The following is a 25,597-nucleotide window of genomic DNA, read 5'->3' on the forward strand; positions in this document are numbered from 1 at the left end:
CTCCTAAATGTGGTTGGATAACATGTCTTTTGATGCTTACTCTTTGAGCCTCAAATCCATGAGTTTAAATGCATGATAGCTACATGTTTGTGTCTTTGTGTATGTCATGTTGAGTCTTTAAATGTGCCTAACTTTTGCTTGAGTCATATGTCATATGTTAACTTGAAGTTTTCTTATTCTTGTTTTTCCAAGTATTTGAATATTGCATTCACTTTATGTCTTGCTTGATGTATGCTCCATGAAATTGATTTTGGCCTAAACTTGAGGAACTAAGTGTCCAAGCCACCTAAAACTCTTTCTCACCATTTTATGTAACTAGTTGTGGAAAGAAGAAAATTTTACACCAATTTTTGCCTAAAAACCGAGAGCAACCTTGCTCCTTGGTGAACTAAAAGTGTGTTTTTCACTAGGTGTTATGCTACTAGTTTTTCATACTTGAGAATTGGGTGATATTGGCTAATTAGTTCCATGCTTTAACTTGGTGATAACGCTGTCGTTGACGCGATCAAATTAATACTACTTATCTATAACAACTTCAGTATTATTAAGAAAGTAGTCAACAAAATAGAAAGGGTAAAGTAACCCAAAGTCGTCTCCCAACGAACACGGAATTGATTTTTAACAAATTAGTTCTTATAAATTCTATACAAAAGAGTTAGTCAAATAAAATAATAAAAATATGGGGATTAAGATAAACACAGATAGAAATAAAATTTAAAAGATAAAAAGAAATAAAAACAATAGTAAACAAAATAGATTGATTCCATTGCTTTTTCAAAATAGATTCATCATCGGTTATCTAAAGATTATTGCTCGATTAATTATTATTGTAGATTTACAAATTAATCAATGTAAAGTCTCAATTAATTTGTTGGCGTTCTCACTTTTAACCAAAGTACAGTCTCAATTAAAAGTGAGAACTTTTAGATTATCCACAGTAAATTCAACCAAAGTACAGTCTCAATCAAATTTACTATGCCTAATCATGTCTATTCTTTTATCTCCTCACCAAATAAAAAGCTTAATTAATCAAAGTAAAGTCTCGATTAATTTAAAAACCCTTGAACTCATATGATCAACGTGCATATAGATTTAAAATCATTACTTTTTACGAGATTCAAAGATAAAAGACATAGATGAATTAAAACCTCAACAATAATAAAAAGAACAAAGAAATTATTTCATTCTAACCTCAGAATCCATAATGAAATTACAATGGAATCAACCCAAGAAGTTTAGCAATCCATGGAATACAAAATAAGCATAAAAGAAGAATAGAGAGAAGAAAAGAGAGAGAAAGAAATTAGGTCCCCCTAAGGGTTCCTAAATTCCGAAGTGCCGAACTTATTTTCTACTTCTCCCTTGGTCTCTTTATATAGGAATTGGACTGGGCTTTTCTGTTGCTAAAATCTCTCAAATATCTTTTGAAATAAAGATAAATATAAATATTTAAAAATACTTGGAGAGATATAGACTATTTGACAAATATAATTGGTTGATAATATCAATATCTAATATAATTAAATTAATTAATTACTTAAAGATATATGATAAATTATCACCAATTAATATTTGTATTAATTTTCCAAATCAACCCTTTGCAATCTCCTTAAATTATCTTCTAAATAATCCAATATCTTCAAGATATATTTGTTTGTTGTGGAACTAAAAAGATTCAAGAAGATCTTGTCATATTTAAAAAGATTAGGTAGTTATTATCTTTTAATATTTTATGATATAATTAAATAAGATAATTATTTAAAAATATCAAATAAAATATCTAAAGATATATTTTCCCAAATTATCTTCTATCATAAAGATAAAGAAAATCGCAAGGTCCAATTTTTCTTTCCTCTCTTCTTGGTTTAGCCAAACTTCTTCACTTTTTCAAGCTTTTCTTGCCGTCTTCATGTAATGTTTGGCCTGAATTTTTGTGCTTTTGATAATTTCTTATTCTTTGATTTATCTTTAAGGTGTCATGAAGCTTTAATCAATTTATTTCCACACCTCTAAATGAGCTTAAAACTTAACTTCAGCTGCATCAACAAACGTTAAAATATCCAAAAATAATTTATGCAGCTAAAAATCACTTTTTAAGACATTTTTATCACACAAGCTCAAACAACCTAATTATCAAAATTATCAATTAAATCACTCTTTAGGCACATAAATTCAATTAAATACCCAGAATTAAACATTAAATGAGGGCAAAAATACGTACTCATCACTTGGTTATGATCTTTTTTGGTGTATGCATGATTTAAGACTTGAAGATGTTTGTCAAGTGTTTTCCATAGAGTATTTAAAATGTGCTTTTCGTGTTTTAGTCTTGTTAAAAGTTTTGTCTCAAACTTTTCTTCTTTAGAGTTTAGCTTTCCTTGTTTCTGTGCTTTTCTTGCTTGTCATTAGGTGTTCTTTGTTTTGTCTTAGTAGTTTTCTTTTCTTGAAAAACTCTTGGGATGTTGTGGCCGAATCACTTGTATTGCATTTGAAAGGTTTTGAACAAGTTTTTAAAAGTGTTTGCTTCACTTCTTTGGTGAATTTTGATTGCTAGCCTTGCCTTGTTACTTTGGGAGAGTGATCTAAACACTTGGGTTACATTTTGGGTTGGATTTGGTCTCGGTTTTCATGTTTTCTAACCTCTAATCCATTTATTTTGTCTCGGATTTGAGTGTTTTTGTTGTAGGAATCATGGCAAGTTCATCAAATGCACCTACACAAAAAAAAAAACAATACATTGATGAGATTGCTTCGGGATTTGGAGTTGTCTAGGAAGGAGGCCTTTGAATAATTGAGAAAAGACAAGGAGCAAAGTGACCTCAGAATCCAAGAGCACATTCAAAGGCTTGAAGCTAGGGAGAAAGAAAGAGAGCCTAGGAAAAGAGAGCATTCTAGGCGCAACCCATCACAAGAGAAGCAAACTCCAAAGATTCCTAAGTTCTATGGTGGAAGTGATCCCAAAATCTTCCTTGATTGGGAAGCTAAAGTTGATCAAATTTTCATTGAAAATCATGTAAAGGATCAAGCACAAGTTGATCTAGTAGTTTTAGGATTTTTGGAGTATGCCAATACTTGGTGGCATAAAGTTTGTAAGAATTATGACAAAGGGCCACCCGCGGCTTCTTGGATGGACATTAAAACTCTTATGTGCGCTAGATTTGTTCCTCCCTCCTATAGGAAGGAACTTATTTTGAAGTTCCAAAGGCTTCACCAAGGTCCTATGAGTGTGAGTGAATACTTTCAAGAATTAGAGTCCCAAATGCGTAGGGTTGAAATAAAAGAAACTAACCAAGAGAAAATAAAAAGATTTGTGAGTGGTCTTAGGAGAGACATAAAAGACCAAGTAGAGTTGTATGAGTACTCCACTATTGAAAATGTTTTCACACTTGCCCTTGGGATTGAAATTCAATTGAAAAGAAAAAGAAGGGCAAAGAAGAGTTACTCACCCAACCACTACTCTAGTCACTCATGGAAGGGAAATGATAAAAAGAAACATGATAAATTCCCTTCTAACTCTCATCAAGAACCACCAAGTAAAAGTAAGTCACCAAGTGATCACATTCACCATTCCACTTCTCAAAGATCAAGTTCCATTAAATGTTTTAAATGTTTGGGTTATAATCACATTGCTTTAAATTGCTTAACCAAAAGGACCATGATCTTAAAGAAGAGTAATGATGTTGAAAGTGAACACTCATCTCCCCATTCTCTTTCAAAAGAATCTTCTTCCTCTAGTAAAACTAAATTTTTTTAGAAAGACCCTATGTTATTAAGGCGTATGATAGGTCAAGATCAAAGTGAGCTTGAGCCAACTCAAAGAGAAAACATTTTTCAATCTATGCAAAATTAACAAATGGGTTTGCTCTCTAATTATTGATGGAGGAAGTAGTACCAATGTAGCTAGCACAAGGTTGGTGGAAAAGCTTAGCTTAGAGACCATTCCTCATGCTAAGCCCTACAAGCTTGCTTGGATAAGTAAAGAGGGAGAAATAGATGTCAATAAACAAGTCCTAATTAACTTCTCTATAGGAAGCTACAAAGATGAGGTGCTATGTGATGTTGTTCCCATGGAAGTCACACATATCTTACTAGGTAGGCCATGGCAATTTGATAAACAAACTTTACATGATGGTTATACCAACCAATACATTTTCTTCAAAAATGGGAAAAAGACCATTTTACAACCTCTATCACCTCAAGAAGTTAAAAAGGATAGAAATATAATGAGAAAAGATAAAGAAGAAAAAGAAAAGGGGCAAGCTTTCACTAAGGTGTTACTTGCCTACAAAAAAATTCTTCCAAAGCAAGATGTGCATCACCTTTCCTTCCCTTCCCAAGCCAAAAAGTAAGGCCCAAAGCACAAGAAAGAGAGGAAGAGTAGTCTAGAAAATAAAGATGGCCTAACCAAAGATAGGGGTAATACCCTTAGAAAGGATGGAACAAGAGCTCATAAAAGGGAGGCGAAAATCCTCCCCCAAATCAAGTCAAGCTCCATCTACAAAGGCTCAAAGAATTTGTGGTCAAATTCTCTCCAAGGAGGGGAGGATAATGAAGGATTGGCCCCAACCAAGGATGGAGGCACATGCTTAAGAAGACTAAGCATGTTTAGAAAGGAAGTTCACTAATCCTTCATGCCTTTCATTTGTGTTTGTTATTTTTGATACCCTAAGTTGACTTAGTTGAATCAACTTTAGTTGACTTGTTGACCTTTGACTAGGTTTGACTTGTTGACTATAGTTGACTTGACTTAAGCCAACATGCTAATCTATGTTTATTTGCTTTGTAGGTTAATTAGGAGTAAGAAAGCAATGCTCGGTGGCGCATGGTGATTGGGGAGCATAAATGATGTGGAGGAGAGACTAAAGCAAAGGCATAAAGCATAAAGTAAAAGGCATAAAACAAGTGTACCTATGTACCTTTTGTTTCCTTTGTTTTTAGTACACTTTGGCCACATTTTGGAGACATATGAGACACATTCTTTGTCTCCTTTTGTGCTAGAACGAAATTAGCCTTGCACACACCATAGCTAGCTCTTTTCTCTCTCATTTTTTGTAACCTTATTTGACCTAGTTTCTAGAAGCTAGGGTTAGGTTTTTGTAGAGACATCTTTAGGTATCTTTTATTTGCTTAGAGGCCCCTAAACTCTTCTATATAAGGGGTGCTCCTAGACATGTAAAAGGGTTGAACTTTTGAAGTTAAAACACTCTTGTGTCTCAACCATTTGTGAGAGTTTCCTCCCTTGGGAGTGAATACTTTTAAGCCTTATCTTGCATAACAAGTGGCGGCACACATCCACTCATCTTCAAGGTTGCCATGGCTTCTAGCCTAGCCTTGTAGTGGCGTGCTTCTCACATTTTTACCATTCCTTTCCTTTCCATTTTATGTTTTCTTCTTCCTTTAATTGTTCTTGGTTTTCTATGGTTTATGTGCTTTCCATTTCCTTTTTGTTTTGAATCAATCCATCATCTTCTTCTCTTGAGCTTTGTGAAAGGAACCTTCACATCTAGATAGCTTGCTATCTTAATGTCCAGTGGGGATTTCACTTAGCTTTCTTAATCAACTCACACCATATTCAATAATCTTAAAAAGGAACAAGATAATCCTTCATCAATCTCTATCCTAACCGTGTTTTCAAATTGAAAAACGTCTTATATGGTTTGAAATAAGCACCAAGGCAATGGTATGAAAGACTAAGCAATTTTCTCTTATCAAAAGGTTATGCTAGAGGTGCAGTGGATAAAACACTCTTCATTAGAAAACATGATAATGATGTTATACTTGTTCAAGTGTATGTTGATGATATCATCTTTGGTTCAAATAACAACACATTGTGTGAAGAGTTTGTTGCAGCTATGCAGGGAGAATTTGAGATGTCCATGATGGGTGAGCTTACCTACTTTCTAATGTTGCAAGTCAAGCAACTCAAGCATGGAACATTTTTAAATCAATCAAAATACTGTTCTGACTTGTTGAAAAAGTTCAAAATGGAGGATTGCAAGGAAGCTGCCACTCCAATTGCAACAAATTGTCTTATGGATGCATATGAGGCTGGCCAACCAGTGGATTCAACCAAATATAGAGGGTTGATTGGGTCTTTGCTCTATTTAACAGTAAGAAGGCCATATATTCAGTTTGAAGTATGCTTATGTGCTAGGTTTCAAGCAAATCCAAAGGAATCACACTTTAAGGCTGCAAAAAGGATTCCAAAGTACCTTAAAGGAACAACCAATGTTTGTTTATGGTATCCATGTGATTCTAACATAAATCTTAGTGGCTTTTCAGATTCGGACTATGCAAGGTGCAAATTGGATAGGAAAAGCACAAGTGGTACTTGCTATTTGCTTGGATTAGTCTAATCTCATGGAATAGCAAAAAGCAAGCTTGTGTGGCACTTTCCACAGCTGAAGTTGAATATATTGCTGCTGGACATGGTTGTGCACAAATCATATGGTTGAAACATCAACTTTTGGACTATGGTGTAAGGCTAAGCAAGGTACCTTTGTATTGTGATAATACTAGTGCAATCAACTTAACCAAGAATCCAATACAACATTCTAAAACCAAGCATATAGAGATTAGACATCATTTCATTCGTGATCATGTTCAGAAGGGAGATTATGAAATCAAATTTGTTAAAACTGAAAATCAATTGGCGGATTTGTTTACAAAACCATTGGCTAGAGATAGGTTTAACAAGCCAAGGACTGAACTAGGAATATTAGACATCAAGAATGTGGTCTGTTGTATTTGTAGCATGTTAATCTTATGTACTCATATACTGGTTTCATAAAAATTTGCTGCTGTATGCAAAAGTTGAAAACTATCATATTCAACTTGTTGATTTTGCATTCAACGTGTTGATTTCACTTAAATCTGCCTCTGTTTGCAAAAACATGATCTGTCAACCTGTTGATTCTATATTTCAACATGTTTATTCCACTTAAACTGCCACTAAATGATGAAATGTTGATATGATATGATTTTCCATTTGTTGTTTGCACAATTCAGTATGTTGATTTCCTTAAAACTGAATCTGGAAAAATAAAGTTCAATTTTACGATTTTCAATTGACTGATTTTCAAAATCAGTCAGTGGATTTCACTTAACCAGATTCAACGTGTTGATTTTACTTAAACTGTGCATTTACTCACGAATTGAATTGTTAAGCTGACTCAGTCAAAGAAAGCATCTTTTTGTCAAGTACTATCTGCTCTTAACTGCCCATTTCATCAGCCATGTGTTACCTTTACAGATATGTTTGACCAAAAAGCATTCTATTGTACAATTCCAAGGTGCATGCAGCTCACATGATCTGAACTGATTGATTCACTCATAAAAACACATTGAAGAATTGAAGCATGGTTTGAGGATCATGAGGACAATATTCAAGTGTTCCTCATTGAAATGAATAGGAAGCAGATCAACACTGCTAAGGTGTTGAGGTTCTCTTGGCTAAGGGCTGAAGGCTTTGAGAGCCTATTCCAACAACTAAAGCGTCAAAAGTTGAAGTCCTTCCTTGAACTTTCATGGAAAATCTATCCAGACTTGGTGAAGGTGTTTTTCACCAACTTGGAGTTCAAAGATGATGTCCTCCTGTCCAGCATCAAGGGTGTTCGAATGGAGATCAACAAGAGAGCTTGGAAAGATGTGGTTGGAATCAAATCAAGAGGTGTGCAAGTGAGGAAAGGTGAAACAGGGGTTGTTCCTAAATTCAACAAGATGCAATACTATGGCCAATGCTTGAGAAAACCTATTGCTGAAATCAAACACTTCTATGTTGGTGGTCTCAAGGTGGATCAAAGGCTTATTGCTATGATAGTCACAAAAATCATAGTTCCACATGGTAGCAACCATTCAACATTGAATGAGGGAGATTTGATACTCATGTACTGCATTCAAAACAGCATCCAAGTGGATTGGATCTATGTGATTCGTGATCACATGCTCAAGGCCAAGAGGCTCACGGATTTTAGGTTGCCATATGTGGTTTTGATGTCTAAATTCATTGAATACTTTAGAATTGATGTAGAGGATGAACTAGAGGAGTCAACTGGACTATTGAACCATACCTCTAACCAAAATCTGCACAAAATGGGCTTTCTCAAGGTGGGAAATGGATGGACAACTGCTGGAGTTGTTCTTGGTGGTGCACATGACCATGAAGTTGGTCCAAGTGGTGCAAATCAAGAGGAAGAACCAACTGCTTGACCTATGGACTTGATTCCCTACAACCCTCTAGAGGATAGAGGCCCTGTGTACTCACATTTTGAGAGGATGATGCTGAACTAGCTGCATGAGCTCAATGTGTCCCAATATGCACATCACAACTTTTGCAATGAGAGATTCAATGCATTGGATTGCCAAATCCATGAAATCCATGATATGCTCCACTATTCCAGACCAGAAATGATCCTCAGGATGACTGAGTGTGGTGGTTGTTTAGGATCATGCATTGCATCATGTGTTTGTGATTTTTCAGTTTGAGTTCTGTCTTTTTCAGTTGATTGTATCATCTTTATGCATTTGTTTTCTGATTTTTGTTTCTGTTGGTTGTATTCCCTTCTAGTATTAAAGAAATGATATGCAATGCTTATTATCTCTATGCATTTGTTTTGTTTGATGAATCCAAAGGGGGAGAAAAATTGGAAAATTAGAAACTAAGCATTGAACTAAACTTTAAAATTGGAATCAATAATCAAATCTGAATTTGAACCCATATTATTGATAGGGGGAGCATGATCACATTTGTATACTTGCTAGCTTGTGTGTATTGCTACTGTAAAATGTTTTTGAGGTTCACAAGCTTCAAGCTAAGGTATCACTTCATCAATTGGTATCCAACAAATGGAAGCATTTTGCAATGGAAGATAGAAGAAAATAGATGAAAGGAAATAGAGGTTGGCTTCATCAAATCAGGGGCAGATTGTTGACATGAGAAGCCAAGGTGGTTTGCTTCTTGAAGATTGAATGAAGCTCTTTTGAACTATCTTGAAGCCATTACAATTGGAATGAAGCCTACATTGATGAAAGAAAAGAGATTTGATGATACTCATGTTGATCAAGGTTAGAACGTGTGCTCTCCATGTAATTATATCATTTAGAAAGTGTATTTTAAGTTTGTAATTCATGTTGTAGACCTTATAGCATTAATTAGATGTTTTTGGTCTTAGGTGTGTCTTTTAATCTGTTGAATAGTTTTTCAACAGGTTAAAATGTCTCTTTTAGTCTGTTGAATGGTTTTTCAATAGGTTAAAAGGTTTCCTGCAGTAGTCTTAAACTACAACACATTCAATTAGTTGATTTAGTTTTTAATCTACTGATTTCACTTAAGTCAAGTGAAATCAACCGATTGATTTGAAAATCAACCTGTTGAATTTCATAACAGTTTGACTATAAAAGCTGTGATTTTCAAAAGAGAGGTAAGTTTATCACTTTAGAGCACGATTTTGTTCTGGAAACTTGTGGAAACTCTCTCCTTCATGATCATACAGTTTGCAGCAGTGGTTTATTGATCTTGGATCAATTCTTTGAGCTTTTGGCTTGGTTTGAAGCTTGGAGAAAGTGATTTGTGGTAGGATGGGATGTGCTACTGATAGAGGCCGTACCCCACCAAATTAAAACATATTAAATGTAGTATGTGAAAGTGAACCAAGTCATCTCTCAGCGACAAATATTTTCATTCAAAGCTTCAATTTCCAGATGAACACAACAATAACACATGGGGGGTTTGGCAGACAAATTCAGAATGTTAATCAACAGATTAAATTGAATGCAAAGAGTGATTAAAACCGTATTGACATCCTTGATTCAAACACAATTTCACTTATCATAGGCCATCAAATTAACACCCCTGCATTCTCTCAATCCACTAGTTAATAATCCACTAAGCGAAAATTACAATCTAGCTTCATTATGCAATTAAGCAATGCACATATCCTTAAATTCGTGACAACCAAGTTACATAAATTAAGCATGAACATAACTTAACCCAAACACATGCAATTACTCTGTAAATTAAGCACAAACAGATTCATCACAATGCATTCCCGAATTAGAACAAAGAGACATGGCAGATATCACAAGCAAGCACAACCTCAAAGCTTCATTGCATTTTTCATCAAGGAGTCAATACACGAATTTAGCTAGACATGGAAATGAGCAATTAGACACCACAATTCTGGAATCACAAAAATAGAACCAAAATCCCTAACTTTCGAATTCTGAAAATGCAAAATAAGAACAAAAAGAGAGATTTCAAAGCTCTAATGGAATGTAAAACGGTGCTATGATATATAAATGCGAAAACCCCATGAATGGGTATTGTTCCAACTCAATGAAATTACAAAACGAGTTGCCCAAGCAAGAAAACAAATTCAAAACGTAAAACCCTCAATGGGTGCTGTCAAATATGCATAAAAACGGTAAAAAAAATGAGCCAAAAACGTGAAAAATCGCAAGGGGCGCCTCCATGGAAGCTTGGAGAACGAAAATGGAGGTTGGAGAAAGGTAGAAGATGATATTGTGCGGTTGGTGCCTTCATGCAGACCTAAAACTCGTGGTCACCTCACCCTTTGCCACTAGTATTTCCAAAACTTATGAGCTGCAGAATTAAAAAAATGCCACTCTAGGCCTCAAATGTTGGCTTATTCACTCTGATGATGTGGAAATGACATGGAAATGATGTGGCGATGATGTGGCAACTCTTCAACTGAATATTGATGTCCAAGCTCCAAAATTGCTTCACCCAAATACCTAAAAATAATTAAAAACAAAAATTAGCCCAAATAATGTGAAATTAGTCCAAATTCGGAACAGTGACCCAATAAAGCCCAGACTCTAAAGATGAACAATTAAGCACTAATCAACTGTCGAATGGGTACACAAAGGCTAGTGGAATGGAAGAAAATAATGACTCATCAGCTACCACTGAGGTTTGATCTTTCTCAAGCTTTGTATGTGTGCCTGGTGGTTTTCCAGGTCTGCAAGAGGGTTCTTGCAGTGCTGGTGTGATTCTTGTGTGATTCAAGAGTCTTTTGAGGTGTTTTGCATATTTTGGAAGTGTAAGAGTGGATACTTTGTAAAACTTTTGAAATAGTGCAAAGTCAAGCTAAGGTTGCCTTGACAAACTGGATGTAGCTCAGGTTTGAGTGAACCAGTATAAAAATATTGTGGTGTCCTCTCTTCTCTAACCTTTCTCTCTTGCATTTTCATTTTAAAGTTTAAAGAACTTGTGCTTTAATCATCTTTTTCATGTTCTTGCACGTTTTCATAGCATTTGTAGCATTGAGCATGTTTACATAATCATTTGGAATCTATCTTGATCATTCTTGTGCATTGTTCTTGGTTTAAAATTCAAATTTGCATTTCTGCATTTTTCCCAATATTTCAGTCGACTGTTTTCCTCTTTCAATCGGTTGAATATACCAGAACAGAATCTGTTTAGTAAAATCAATCGATTAACTATGTTTTTGATCGGTTGAAAGAGTACAGTTCAGTACTGTTTGCATCCTAACTTGGTGATCTATTTGATTCAATTAAAGGTGGTTTTTTGCTTGCAAAGATAGCCTAAATTTTTAACTAGCCAATTCAATCCCCCCTTCTTGGCTTTTTAACCATTTCAAAACTAGCATTATTGACTTGGTTAATGATAGAGCAGTAGAGTCAACTTCTTCAAGTGTAAATTTTTGCTCACAAGATGAGATTATGAGGATTATTGACAATCTGGTTAACTATCCAAATGCACCCGATGATGCTGAAATTAAGTTAAAGCCACACCTTCCACACATCAAGTTTATTGATTATGAATAATGAAAATAGATTTCCAGTGGTGATTTTAGTTGACATGGCTGTAGAGAAAGAAGAAAAGTTGCTTCAAAAGGAAAAAAAAAAAGGTTAGATTCAAATTCATTTGATAGCATTGTTGATAAGAAAATTAAATTGCAAGCATATTTGTTTTATGTCTTTAATTTTAATAATTTTTTTATAAAATTTTGAAAAATATGTGTTTTTGTTTTGCATCCTAGGTGATGTATGATTTGATGTGATTGAGGCATTTCTTATTTTTAGCTACTTGGCTAAATAGGCCCACCTGATATCAATAAATTGATAACCCCTTTAAGCCTCAAATCTCCTTTTCTTGTTTTAAGAATTTTGCTAAAACTTAAAAAGAAAAAGACCATGTTTTTCCTTACCTTAGGGAAAAAGAATGAGCTAGTGGATTATGTTAAGATTGTTTGAGGAATAAAGTGTGTGGGTGAGTACCTCACCCACAAATTAATAAAAATGGAAAAAAAAAGGAAGGAAAAAAAATGATGAAAAGAGTTTCGAAAATAGAAAAAGGAAAAATAATTGCTTTCTCTAAAGGAACAACAAACAAAAAACAGTTGTTTTTGAAATTATGCTCCATAATTATTTCGATATTTTGATTTCAAAATCCCCAAAATCTTAAAAAAATTGGTTATCTTTGCCTAGGCCCCGCTATAACATGTGAAAAGTCTTCATGATTTTTTATTGCATGTTTTCTGAAAGTTTGTGAATATTAGAGTCTTGTTAAATGTCCTGAGTGTTTACTTGCGTTGATATTTTAAGTGAAAACACAAGCCAAAACACTTAAGCAAATTTTGGTGAGAAAACATACATTTTAAAATTGAGTGATATCTTTCATATTTGATTGTCTTGTGAATTCTAAATATTAACCCATGTGTGAAAACTATAACTTTTCCAGGTGTGTGAGCATGACAAACTGATTTCTAGAAGATTGATTATGTTGATTCCTTTGATTTAATGTAGATATGAAATAAAATAATCTAGAAAACAAAGTTTTTAAATTACTTAATTTTTCCCGAGAGTGCAAAAGGATAAGTGGGGGTGTCTGTATATTTTTGCACTCATTTAGTCTTTAATAATGAAATTTTAATTGATTTTGTGCTTAAAAGATTAATTTAATTAAAATTTATGATAATTAGGCTATTTGAGCTTGTGTGATAAAAATGGTTTAAAAAATGTTTAATAGTTGTATACACTATTCTTGGATATTCTATAATTTGTTGATGCAGCTGAAGTTAAATTTGGTTCTTTAAAGGTGTGAAATTAAATTGTTCCAAGTTACTAAATAAAGTCAAAATTAGTAAATTTTGGAAAGAAGTATACAAGGAGCTGAATACACCCCTAGCTTTTACTAATACACTCCTTTTTTTCAATGGGCACACAAAACCTACTCCTACACCCATATTTTTCTAACTTTCACCCCTCCTACCTTTCACAAAACCATACCCAATAATAGATTGCCACACATCCATTATCCTTCACTCACTATAATGTCCAACCAAATCACGCCATGTAATCAATCCTTGCACATACATTTGCTCCAACCACAAGCTGCCACCTTGTAAGACATAGGAAAAATATTTTATTTGATAAAATAAATAAATGGCATGTTAATTGTAATGGCATAGTTGGCTAGAGCTTAGTATAAGATATCTTGGATTCAATTTTATCTTAGAACACTTATTAAGTTTAATCAAAATTTTAATATGTTGTTGGCGATTTTGAATACATGGTATTAATAGTATTAAGTTGTTATAAAAACCAAAGTGGTGTTATAGTTCAAATGTTTGTCATAGAGGATATTGGGTTCAACACTTTATTATAGCACTTTTTAATTTATTTATTATTTTTTTCATGCAATTGGATGTGTTTAAAGGAGATGTTGGGGGGACTAAAGTTGTAATGTTAGGATTCTTATATGTTACATGAAAAGCAATTTGATGTGTATTGGGTTTCATGAATATTTGAGTGAGAATTACAATGCTCAGTATAGTGCTTTAAGAAATTTAATATGGTTTTCTTTATATATTAAGAAAATATTAAAAGTATGTGTTTATTTGATCACGTGAATTACGTTGGATGGATGGTGCATTATCTTGTATTCATGGTGCTGCTAAATGTTGGTAAAGATAAGTATGGGTGGTCTGCAACATGTACTTGGATGAGGACGTGGGAAATTGAACGGTGCAATAAAGAATATTTAATTTAAATATAAACTGAAAGGTTAAGGTGTATAGAGCAATGAATTTGGATATTTTTCAAGTGAGTTAAAGTTGCCATTAATGAGATTTATGAAACTTCATTAAGCTGATAATTGAAATTAACATGATTTTATGGGACTGTTGAAATTTTAGGGAAAGTAAATAAATAGTATAGGTGGATGAATAGTGAGAAGGGAAATTTAAAATGGGTATTAGTTTTAAGCACACGGTGGTTCAAAAATAAGATTTTCTTTTAGGATGCACCTTGGCGGGACAGAAGATATAGAAGAACAAAAAGTTGATTTTAGGATGGAAAGAACGATTTAGAAGATTATCATAATCTTGGAAAATCTAGGCAAAGAGAGCTAAACCTTTCTTCTTATTTTTCTTTTGTAGCTAATTGCATAAAAATATTTTGAGGTGGAAATATGGACGTTGGATATTCTTTTATATTGGAAGTTTATTTTGATGAAATAAAGAAAAGTATTTCTCGTGTTTACAAAAAATTCTAAGTATTTTAGTAGTATCCTGAAGGGGGTGTTAGATATCTCATCATCTTCAACCTGTCTCCAAGCCACACACAACTAGAACTTGCATTTTGCCTAACCACCATCATAGTTCGTTGGAATAATGTCGATAAGGGCGCACACGAGTTCACTAGAAAACATAGCAAATCTACTCATTATTTTTCATGTTTAGTAATGCATATAATGTAGTTGTAAGTAGTTTATATTTTGCATATTAACTAATATTATATTGTTATATGTTTAACTATAATTTAGTATCTTATGTATATTTGTTAGTAATACTAACATGATATGATTTTAATTTCACGAGATGAAGAATGTAACATCCCATTTAATTAAGTATACGAAATTAAAGGAAGCGTTATGAGAAAGATAACATAAAAGCGTGGTTTGGGAGTTTTAAACTCAACTCCATACAATCCATGGCACACCACGATGCCCAAAAGAAAACTAGATGAAAAATTAGCCAAAGTACATAAATCTAAGGACGAATAATTACGTGGGTCGCAACCCTAGATAAACTCGTACGGAAAAATAAACTAGTCCACGCGGACTATGCAGCGAAATCTCCACCCCCTGTTGCCTACGGGTGTTCCTCGCATCTGCTCACACCAACAAGTTGATGATCATCGCAAAAGAGAGTATCACACAGCAGATCACACAACAAAGAAAGTAGGGTAAGCTAGAGTACAAAAGAGTTCGTCCATCAAATCAGATATAATTCCACAATACCATACATTCAAATCAACCAAGCATATTATGACTGTTCAGGCAATACACTATGACACGACTCGACTCATCCGGATACATATAACCATGGTCGGATTCAGCGGACGCTTGCACTTGTGGTGGATACCTCTGCTCACCCCCGAGCTATGTATTACAAGTGTTTCAATGAATCAATTTCCCTCACCACAAGGTTAGCCCTTAATGAATTTCAGGCCTCCTACTACTCTCACCATAGGAGTCAGTCCGCTCTAAGTGAGACTAACTGACCCCTTAGAGTGTTAGGATGCAATCCTTACCTTGAATCCTTACCTAGTTATACAGATGGGGCACCACCATGGACACCCACTAACAAGGGTCATGGAATTACGTCCCGACCACTGAAGCGCAACCCTGGGAATCCCACCTAGAGAATCCCAAGGAATTACACACTGACATGGACCAAACTTCCTTAATCAACCAAACATATTCAGCATGCATACACACAATTAAATACATACATCTTGTTCCTGTAGAGAACAAATAAGATGAGTTAGGCACAAGTGTCACCTTACCATGTACTCTGCTATCTCTTCAGTTGGTCTCTCCCTGGTTGATACATGTCAGCTTGAACCCAGGAGGGGTTACCTGTAGAAGAGTCTCCGAAGCTCAAGTAAGTCAAAGCTCTCTGAGAGTCAAATTAGTGATTAATGAATGCATACCTTTAATTCGTGGGGTCCATGCATATTTATAGAGCATTAATGATGTTCGTTTACCTAATGGGATGGGCCTTGGTTTGGGCCCTAGCTTGGGTTATGAGTGGGTCTGGGCTCAAACCCAGGCCCCTCAAGGTCTATCGAACGCGGGGACCTCCATCTTACTAAGTCTTCGAGGGCGATCTGATCCGTTTATTTCTTGGCTTATCAGATGTCGTCCTTGGCCGTGTACTATCCGTGTTGGCCATTTTGTTGTTATTTTAGCCTTTGTTCATTTAAATTCGAGACCATGGCGGCCCAGGTCGTGTACTTGGGTTGTCTCTGGCATGTTCGTGAGGTTTATCATTTATATAGTTAAGTCGAACAGGTCCGGTATGAGTTAGATTTACTCGGCCTAGGCTGAATATTTGGCTGCCTTGATGTATTTCTTATTTATTTGATTGAGTTCGGTTAGGTGTGGTACACATCTCATATAGTTTCTCATGATTCATCGCCTTCGTAATCTCAACCAAGCCATACCAACTCCTTATTCTCTAACCCAGAATATGGAACTCCATCTTATATCTTTACCATGCCACATTGATATCAACCCTTTCATATCTCATGTCAAATTCATACCAAACTCATCATTTCAATTTCATGAATCATCTCATACAATTTTCATGCTAAGATCGTACCAACCCATTATTCAATATTCATGATTTACCTCACACAAGCATACTCATTTATCTCATACTCTCATCACAATACTTAAATTCAAGGCATACATTCACCCACCAAGTCAAGAAAACAATCACACAGCGCCCTGCCTCGCCTAGCACCTCGCTTAGGCCGAAGGATCTCGCTCAGGTGAGACCTGCTCGCTCAGGCGAGCCCCCTTCGCCTAGGCGAGGGCTCGAAAGGGCATCAAGAAAACCACACGGGATCTCGCTTAGGCGAGACCCCTCTCACCTGGGCGAGATACTCGCTCGCTCAAAATGATGAGCGGGTCGCCTGGGCGACCTCTCGCGAAATAGGGTTTGGACGAGTCCCTGCTCATCTCGCCTAGGCGAGACTGGCTCGCTTGGGCGAGATTAGTAGGTCTCGCCACAGTTTTCCTGCAACAGTCCCTAGTACCAGCTCAATAACAAATTCGTACGACAGATTTATGTATTCAAAATCAGTATAGCATCACACCAACCACATAAACTCGAAACAACAGCCAAACAACTAGGAAAACGGGACATATGAGCAAGGTCTTAGCTTCCCTACTTGGAAATGGTTTCATACAGGACTTTGACACAGAACCAAGGAGCACAGCAGCTCTAGAACCCGACTCGCAAACTGGAACAGTGGATAAAAACCAGTTATTATAGAGCTTTCACTGTGACTACGAAAGCTACACTAGACAAAGACGGTAAGGATTAAAAGGTACTTACGTGAGCAGAACAATGACCAAGCTAAACGTGAATCTGAATGTTGGAACCCTAGCAGAAGACGGTAGCAGTAGCAGCAGCTCAAGGAAGTGTGCCTTCTGTTTACGATAAATGAGCAAGGTTAGGGTTTGGGACGGACTAAGTCTGTTTTCCCTTTCTGGGCCAGCCCTAAGGCCCATTGGTTAAGGCAGCCCTAAGAAAAAGGGGCACGAGCCTTACAAAGAAAGTGGATAAGACATGGCAACCAGTGGCGGATGTTTTGAGGTGCAGGGAGTGGCCATTGGCCCCCAATATTTTTTAAATTTTTGTATATTATATGTAATTTAGAAAATTTTAATATTTTTTAAAAAGTTTAAATTATATTTAGTTTATATTAAAAAATGATGATTATTAAATTAGGTATTTTTTTAATTTTTTTTATAAAGTATAACATTTAATAATAATAAATGATAAAACATAAATTCAAATATAATAAAAATTAAAAATATTTATTAAGATACATCCTCTTTTATTTTCTTTTTGAGCTTTTTTACATATTAGATTTATCTTTTATTCTCACATGTTTTCTTTTCGCTTTCGAAAAAAAATTAGATACAAACTTTTTTTTTCTTTTTATTTCATTTGTTTTCTTTCACTGTTGAAGAAAAAAAAGGAAATTCTCATGTCTTACTTGATCCTAAAATATTTGTTTAATAGTTAGCATTATCTTTTATCTCATGAGTCTTATGTTTATTTTTTATGAATATAGAAGTAAAAGTGATGTATGATGTGTTTTTTCATAACCAATTTTGAAATGTGACTTTATTATCATGATTTTTTTAGGAACTCTCATTTTTTTATTAGATTGTAATAACTTATTTTTTTATTTTAATCTTTTTTAGGAACTCTCAATCTTTTATTAGGTTGTGATAAATATTAATGAAGAATAAGATAATAGATTCATTGTTTTAAAGTGATAAAAGGAAGGCTGTATGTGAAGATGAAAATAAGACTAATTCAATTTTTTACATATTCTGAAACATAATACTAATGATCATATTGTTCAATTAGATATCCTTTTCTTAAAGTTCAACGAGTTACATGAGAAATTTCCTATTAATTATTTAGAAAGGTTTACATATTTATATTAAAAGAAATAACTGAAAATTTTAGTTTTTATTTAATTATTGATGAGTTCAAGAATCTGAAAAAACAATACTTTAGATATGTGTGATTTGTTTTGTAGTTACGATTATATTAAATTATGTATTAATTTTTATTGTATAGTGACAATAATTAAAAATATAAATTTTGAGTATATTTTTTGGCTCTTCCAATATTATTGGGCAAGATCCGCCACTGATGGCAATACCACAAAAATGGTTTTCATTTTATAATAATTTTCATGGAGTTTAACAAATTATTTTGTTAGATACCATATGTTCAAATTATTTTGTTAGATACCATATGACCCATGCAACGCACGGATTATCTTTTAGACGAATGAATTTTGTTTTTTTATAGTAAATGGAAAAAAATTTAAGAAATTAAAAATAAATATTAATAGTAATGATAAATATGATTTAAAATAGGTGATATTAATTTTATCATGTTTATAAATGAATGCAAAAGGTTCTAAACATCCAAGATCATAACAATACTAATTGTACTAATCATTGTTTTGTCTAATATAAAGTTTTAACTTTTTGAACATTTATATATGTACATGCTATAAACATGTATACAAAACTTATGATTGATTTCATGGGTTAGAAGACCATTATAATCTGCAATATAAAATCAATATAATTTTATTAAATTTAAAATTTGATAAAAAAAAACAAAAGAATGCAATACAATAATTGACAAATAACCAGAATAGTATAAGATTAATTTCTATACCTCTTATCAAATATTTTTAAATATTTATTTGTAAACCACATTTGTAGTTGTAGTGGCTAGTTACATTTTCATTTTCATTCATAATTAGTATTTTCAATCCAATCTTTTTTTTTTATTTCACTCTAGAATCTATTACATATAGTTATCCATGAATGAATATGGGACAAGGAAGATAAAGTCCAACTTTATAGAGGAATTGTCTTTGTCTTTTGTTATATGTATTCTAAGTCACACAACAACCTTTCACCTAATTAAATTAAATATTAATATAACTAAAATTCATTTCTCAATAAAAATAATATAATTAAAATCCAGCTACAATACATCATAAATTTTCAATTAAAATTTAATACAATCATAATTTCCTAATTTTGTAACCACAATTTTTTATAAAACCAAAACATAATAAAATTTATTATTTATTAATTATAACGTTAGTATTTATTAATTATAATGTCACTATTTATTATTTCTTGTATATAGAAATTTATATTAATGTTATTCGTAAAAACGGATAAGAAACTTTTTCTTTTGATTTATTTTCCCTATTTTATTTTATTTTAATTCTTTTCATATTTTTACATTTTATTATATTAATTATTTTCATACACTATATATTAATGCTGTGAAAATCGATAAAAAATTATTTCTTTTGATTTATTTTCCCTCTTTTATTTTATTTTAATTTTTTTCGTATTTCCATACTTATTATTAAACAAAAGCAAATATAAATCATTTCAAAATTATATATTAATATTTCATTTTTGAAAAAAAAAATTATATTTTAAAGGTACACAATATAAAATAAAGTACTAAAAATTAAATTAAATATTAAATTATGTAATTAAATATTAATGAGAGAGTTTAAATACCTTCCTTTTCACTAAAATCAGTATTAAAATAAAATTATTAATTGTTCTACAAACTCGGAAGAAGCTACAATTATAAAAGAAAAACCTTAAATTTATCATATCATAAAAAAAATCTGTAAAAAATAAAGATATGAGGTTGTCATCCCTCTGAATGCTCACACACTCACTACTAATGTCTCAAACAATTACCCTTTATCATGCATTTTCATATTAACTTGATCAGTTTATTGTTTCCTATTATTTATTTCTACATTGTACTCAATATGGAGATGTTTTCTTCTTAATTTTTTTTTATGTATTCCTTTTTTGTATCTTGCTGTATTAAACTAAATTGCAATATTTTTGTGGTTATTTAATTTATTCCTTTGAAAAGGGAAAATGGTTTTTTGCATTCCAACCTTTAAATTCTGTAAGAATGCTAAAAGATATAAAAATCATTACAACAACCGAAACCTTTGAGTCAAAAAATGCTACACACAATCAAATTCTACTTACATATTAGAAGTCAAAGTTGAATATTAAATAAAAAAAATATGGCAAGAAATATAGCCAAAACTGCCACAACAAAGTCAAGATTCTCAAGAAGTTATATTTGGATGAATAACAAAATAGCAAACCTAATCAAACCCAATCTGTAAGATGAATGATTGAAAAGAAACTCCAAAAATGTTAGTGGTTTTTCAAGTGAAATTAGATAGAGTACTCATTATTTCCAGTGTCCTTATCATTAGACTTACCAGAAATATTGCATAAGGGTTTAAAATCACTACATTATCATCAACTAATATGGGAACAAAGTACAGAGGATTCAATCTCTCGAATTCTGATGATAATAGAAACTTTTACAATCAAAGAAACTTTCCTCACCACTGTTAAGTTTGGTTTGTACCACACTACATTTCTTATTAAGCTCTGAATTCACGTGGACTATAATACTCTCGTTTTGCTTTGTCGCTCTGAATTCACCTAGACTATAATGCTCTCCTTTTGCTTGGTCCTCTTCTTTGTACTCATATGGAATGTCTAATCATATCACATCAAAAGAATAAAAAATGAAATCAGTCACGAAACCAAAATTTCATTGAAGAGGCTCTTTTATATATTATATTACATTATATATATATATATATATATATATATATATATATATATATATATATATATATTATATTTATATTTATATTTATAAAGAGTAAAGAAGCAATACATAAAGAAATGCTAATAATTAATAATACCTTGTCTATGACATAAATTTGGTGAGAATATATCAACTTATATAAAAAATACAAAAATATATTACTTCTTTTTATGAAAAAAAAATTATTATAAATTATCAATTTAAATTATAAATTACAAAGAAATAATATATATATATATATATATATAAATACATTTGAAAATTTGAAAGAACCAATACATTAAAAAAAAGAATGTAATCCCAAGAACTACAAGCATCAAAAGACAGTATTTGACCGTATCAAAACCACTTGATAAAGTAAATAAAATAACAATTAAAAAATAAAAATCAAGTAAATATGGAATGAAGATTAAATTTAAAAAACTGATGCGCACAAGATTGAAAGAATAAGAAAACATGTTAAATAAAAATAAAATGTGATAAACTGATGTGCACAGGAAATGATTGGCACTAAAGGCTTGGATATTTACCAAGGTAACCAATCAATAAATAGCTGTTTGTGAATAATGTATGTGTGACCATCCAAGTGCTCCACCACATTCCCCTTGTAGAAACACAAATCCCTCCGGCCATCCAACAATTAATGTGTTTTAAGGACAATAGTAACAACTTCCATACTAAATAAATTACTAAAGCAATGTTGGTTTATAAAATTGTATCATAATCAAATTGCTTACTACTATGATGCTATAACTTAACATGTACTATTAAACGTTTTTGATTTGCAGTTCATTGAATTTTTTCTTTTCAATGGAAGAAACCTATTTCACCTAGGCCTATCCATGATCATTAGACATAAAATGATACGATCTATGCTCAATGTCAAGTTAAAAATTCTGCGCAATCTTGTTACAAAATTCTGCTCTGGTTTTTATTTGCTTGGCTTTTATACACTTTTCATTTTGTTGTAAAGTCATAATTCCTTCTACATCCAATCACCGAATCTTAAGAATAACAATGATGATATAGTAAAATTTGATAGAAGTAACATGCCAATATGTTGTGATGATGAAATGCTAATAAAACATAAATGTCTTGCTAATAAAACAATGCTGGAATATCACAATGCAACTAATGAACTTACTTTGATCTTGAAGGGCCAAGAGACATAAGAGTATGGAAAATGGCTTCTGAAGTTCCATCAACCACACCAACAACCATTATTGCAGGATGATCATCATATTTATGCAGAAAGGGCGATATTAAAAAAATCATATTTCTACTCCAAATATAAAAAATAGTTACTAAGATCAAATTCTGCCAACCTTTCCACCAGAATTCCTGTCTTTTGATTCCTTGAATAGTCATAAACCTTCATTATGCAACCATAAAATTATTCATACCACTTTTACCCAGATGTAGTACTTATGTGAAATTTTAAAACAACTTTTACAAAACAATGACAACTCAAACAGTAGAAGAAACTATTTTGGTGAGTCTAAAAGGATGGTACCGTAAAAATAATCAAAAGATCACGCATCAACTATATCACCAAAACATAGATCAAATATAAAAAATTAGATCACTACCTAAAGGATTGCCATCTCCTCTTAGAACAACCTACAACATCATCTCCTCCATCGGGCACACCCTATAAAGTTCACATTAATAACATAATTCTTCATTCGAAACAGTTCCACTTCAGGCTTAAAATATTTCAGATCGCATACTTTTAACGATGCTTCATGGAAAGATTGAATATGCCTCGCCGCTTCTTCGGGACAGCTTGCTCCTAAATGCACAACACTCGCACTTAGCAATTCAACGACATAATTTCAAACATAAAATCTTTACATCCTAAACATAACATTGTCCTCACCTTTAACTAATCATTGTGATTTGAAGTGTTGTAGAGACTAAAAATGAAAAAAAAACCTGCAATCAAGACAACGAATGAGCATGATGCGTACAGAAAACGAACTTCAACCTGTTGCGCACAAGAAATTGAAAGAATAAGAAAACATGTTAAATAAAAAAAATGTGCATAACCTTGATTTAAGTGTAGTAGCTTTGAACAATCTGGATCCACTACTACGTCTTTACTCTGCAATAGAACAATCTAATGGAAGAGAATGAACGGTAAAAAAACCCAAAAAAATGAACGAAAAAAAAAGTAGAGAAATTTGGATCTACTACTGCGTCTTTACCCTGCAATACAACAATCTAATGGAAGAGAATGAATGGTAAAGAAAAACCCAAAAAAATGAACGCAAAAAAAGGAGAGAAATCCATATCCATTACTACGTCTTTACTCTGAAATACAACAATCTATCGCGTCTTTACTCTGCAATACAACAATCTACTGTGTCTTTACTCTGCAATACAACAATGTAATGGAAGAGAGTGAACGGTAAAAAAACCTAAAAAAACCAACGAAAAAAAAATAGAGAGATAGACATACACATCGAGAGAGATTCATGAGAAGAGACAATGAACCAGAGTAAGAGATTGAGGTTTAGAGGAAGAAAATAAGAATGGAATTTTAGGACATTTAGGGTTTATGTGGTTGGAATGAGAATGAGACGATGGTTGAAAATATATAGTGAGAATGAAGAAGTGGACGACTAGGGTTTACGTGGTTGGATGAGAAGGAGACGGTGGTTTGTAAACAAAATGAAGAATTGTTTGAAAAAATTGGACACATGTAAGTTTGAAAACTTGCCAGATGTCACATTTTCAAGTGCCCAAAAGATTTCTATTTGTAGTTAAAAATTGCCATTTTGCTTTTCGTGGTTGTTTGAATTTTTGGCACTTTGTGCTACCTTGAATTGTATTATTAATAGATTTTGAAGGATAAAAGTAATTAAAATATTAAAGTTGATCATAATTAACTAACGTAAAATAGTTATAGATATGGCTTCTAATTATTAGAAGCAACAAAATTAGGATGGTAAAAGTCTTACAAACAAAATAAAAACATAGTACTTTAAAAGTTCTAGAAAAACCATACATAATATCAAAAGTAAACTGAAAAAAAAAAGTGCAATATTAAAAATTGAATTTTTTTTTGACGTAGACTTTGATCTTCTTCTTTGTCATTTTTTGTCACCTACAAACACAAGAATATCACCTTCTTTCAACCGATTGAATGTGCAGAAGTCCTTCCATCCCTTCCCAATCTTACTTGACTTCTTAGGTGAATTACGAAGCACAAGCTTACATTGAACAATGAAAGTGTTGTCACGCCCCTGCAATCCCAACCTCCTGAATCTACGTTTTTGAACGTAATCTGCAAAATCAGATTGTAGGTCCTGAAAAAAGAACTAAATAAGTAACAAAAAAAATATATAAACAAAATAACATATAAAACAAAAATATAAAATCACAAAGTTCACCAGATGGCTGACTTTTCATTGAGATTTTGTCAATTTCACTCTAAAAAGATGTTTTTTTCGCAACCGAATTAGGTTTGAAAGAAACTTCTGCACAGTCGATATTGTACATGTTGGAGAATACAGTGATCTGGAAGGTTGAGTTGCCAACATATCTAAATAAAATTTGATGGATATGTTGCAATTTATAAAAAACTCTTAGGCTAGACCAACCATCAGTGAGCACGGGATGATTCACATCCATATTAAAAGTTAACTGATGTTGATTCCCTTGAATATCTTCCAACTGCCAAACTAGTCCTAATTCTTGACCAAACATAGCAAAAAATATTGGATCAACATGACCGAACTCCTAATGAGACAAAAAATAGAAAGAAGGGTCAAAAACATCAATAAGACAAATATTAAACTGATCATGAAAGCAAAAAGATTTCAATCAAGGAATAAAAAATGCATGGGTGATGTAAGCAAAAAAAAAATCGAGATAGATGAAACATGCAAAAAAAAAAAAGAGAAAGTCGTTAATTTGAACGATTATTGAAGAAAGTTTCCATCTTTAGAAAAATAAAAATAGTAGGTAAGATTTGCAGCAAAGTAAAAATAAAACTTGTCTTATGAAAGCAAAAAAATGTCGACATACATCAAAAATTCATCAAAATAAGAATATGTCATCGATTTGAACAATTATTGAAGAAAGATGACATTTTGATAACAAAAGAACATAAGAAGTAAGATTTCCAACAAAAGTAAAAAAAATGCATGGATAATGAAAGAAAATATAGTTTGACATACATGAAGCATGGAAAACAAAAAGAAAAAGTCGACCTTTGAAAGATTATTGAAGAAAGTTTAAATTTTTAGAAAGAAAATCGAGAATAAGTAAGATTGTCAACAAAGTCAAAACAGAAATGCATGGTTTTGAAC

At 32.6% G+C, this 25,597-nt stretch overlaps 1 long non-coding RNA gene across 3 annotated transcripts; it reads right to left on the reverse strand.

The window, feature by feature from the left end:
- Positions 1-20,888: 20,888 nt before the first annotated feature.
- LOC146884658 (uncharacterized) lies at positions 20,889-23,908 on the reverse strand. 3 transcript variants are annotated; one of them, XR_014996695.1, is made up of 6 exons: positions 23,743-23,908; positions 23,331-23,656; positions 23,161-23,216; positions 23,012-23,073; positions 22,871-22,932; positions 20,889-21,166 (listed from the first exon to the last, which is right to left on the reverse strand). It is a non-coding gene; the product is annotated as an uncharacterized LOC146884658 (long non-coding RNA). The 3 variants fall into 3 exon arrangements; XR_014996694.1 differs by adding an exon at positions 22,426-22,653 and having other exon boundaries at positions 22,871-23,073; XR_014996693.1 differs by having other exon boundaries at positions 22,871-23,073.
- Between the last annotated feature and the right edge of the window lie 1,689 nt (positions 23,909-25,597).

Source organism: Vigna unguiculata, chromosome 7 (genome assembly GCF_037176805.1).
Source record: "Vigna unguiculata cultivar grain cowpea cultivar isolate G323 ecotype 2 chromosome 7, ASM3717680v1, whole genome shotgun sequence".
Classification (NCBI taxonomy): domain Eukaryota; kingdom Viridiplantae; phylum Streptophyta; class Magnoliopsida; order Fabales; family Fabaceae; genus Vigna; species Vigna unguiculata.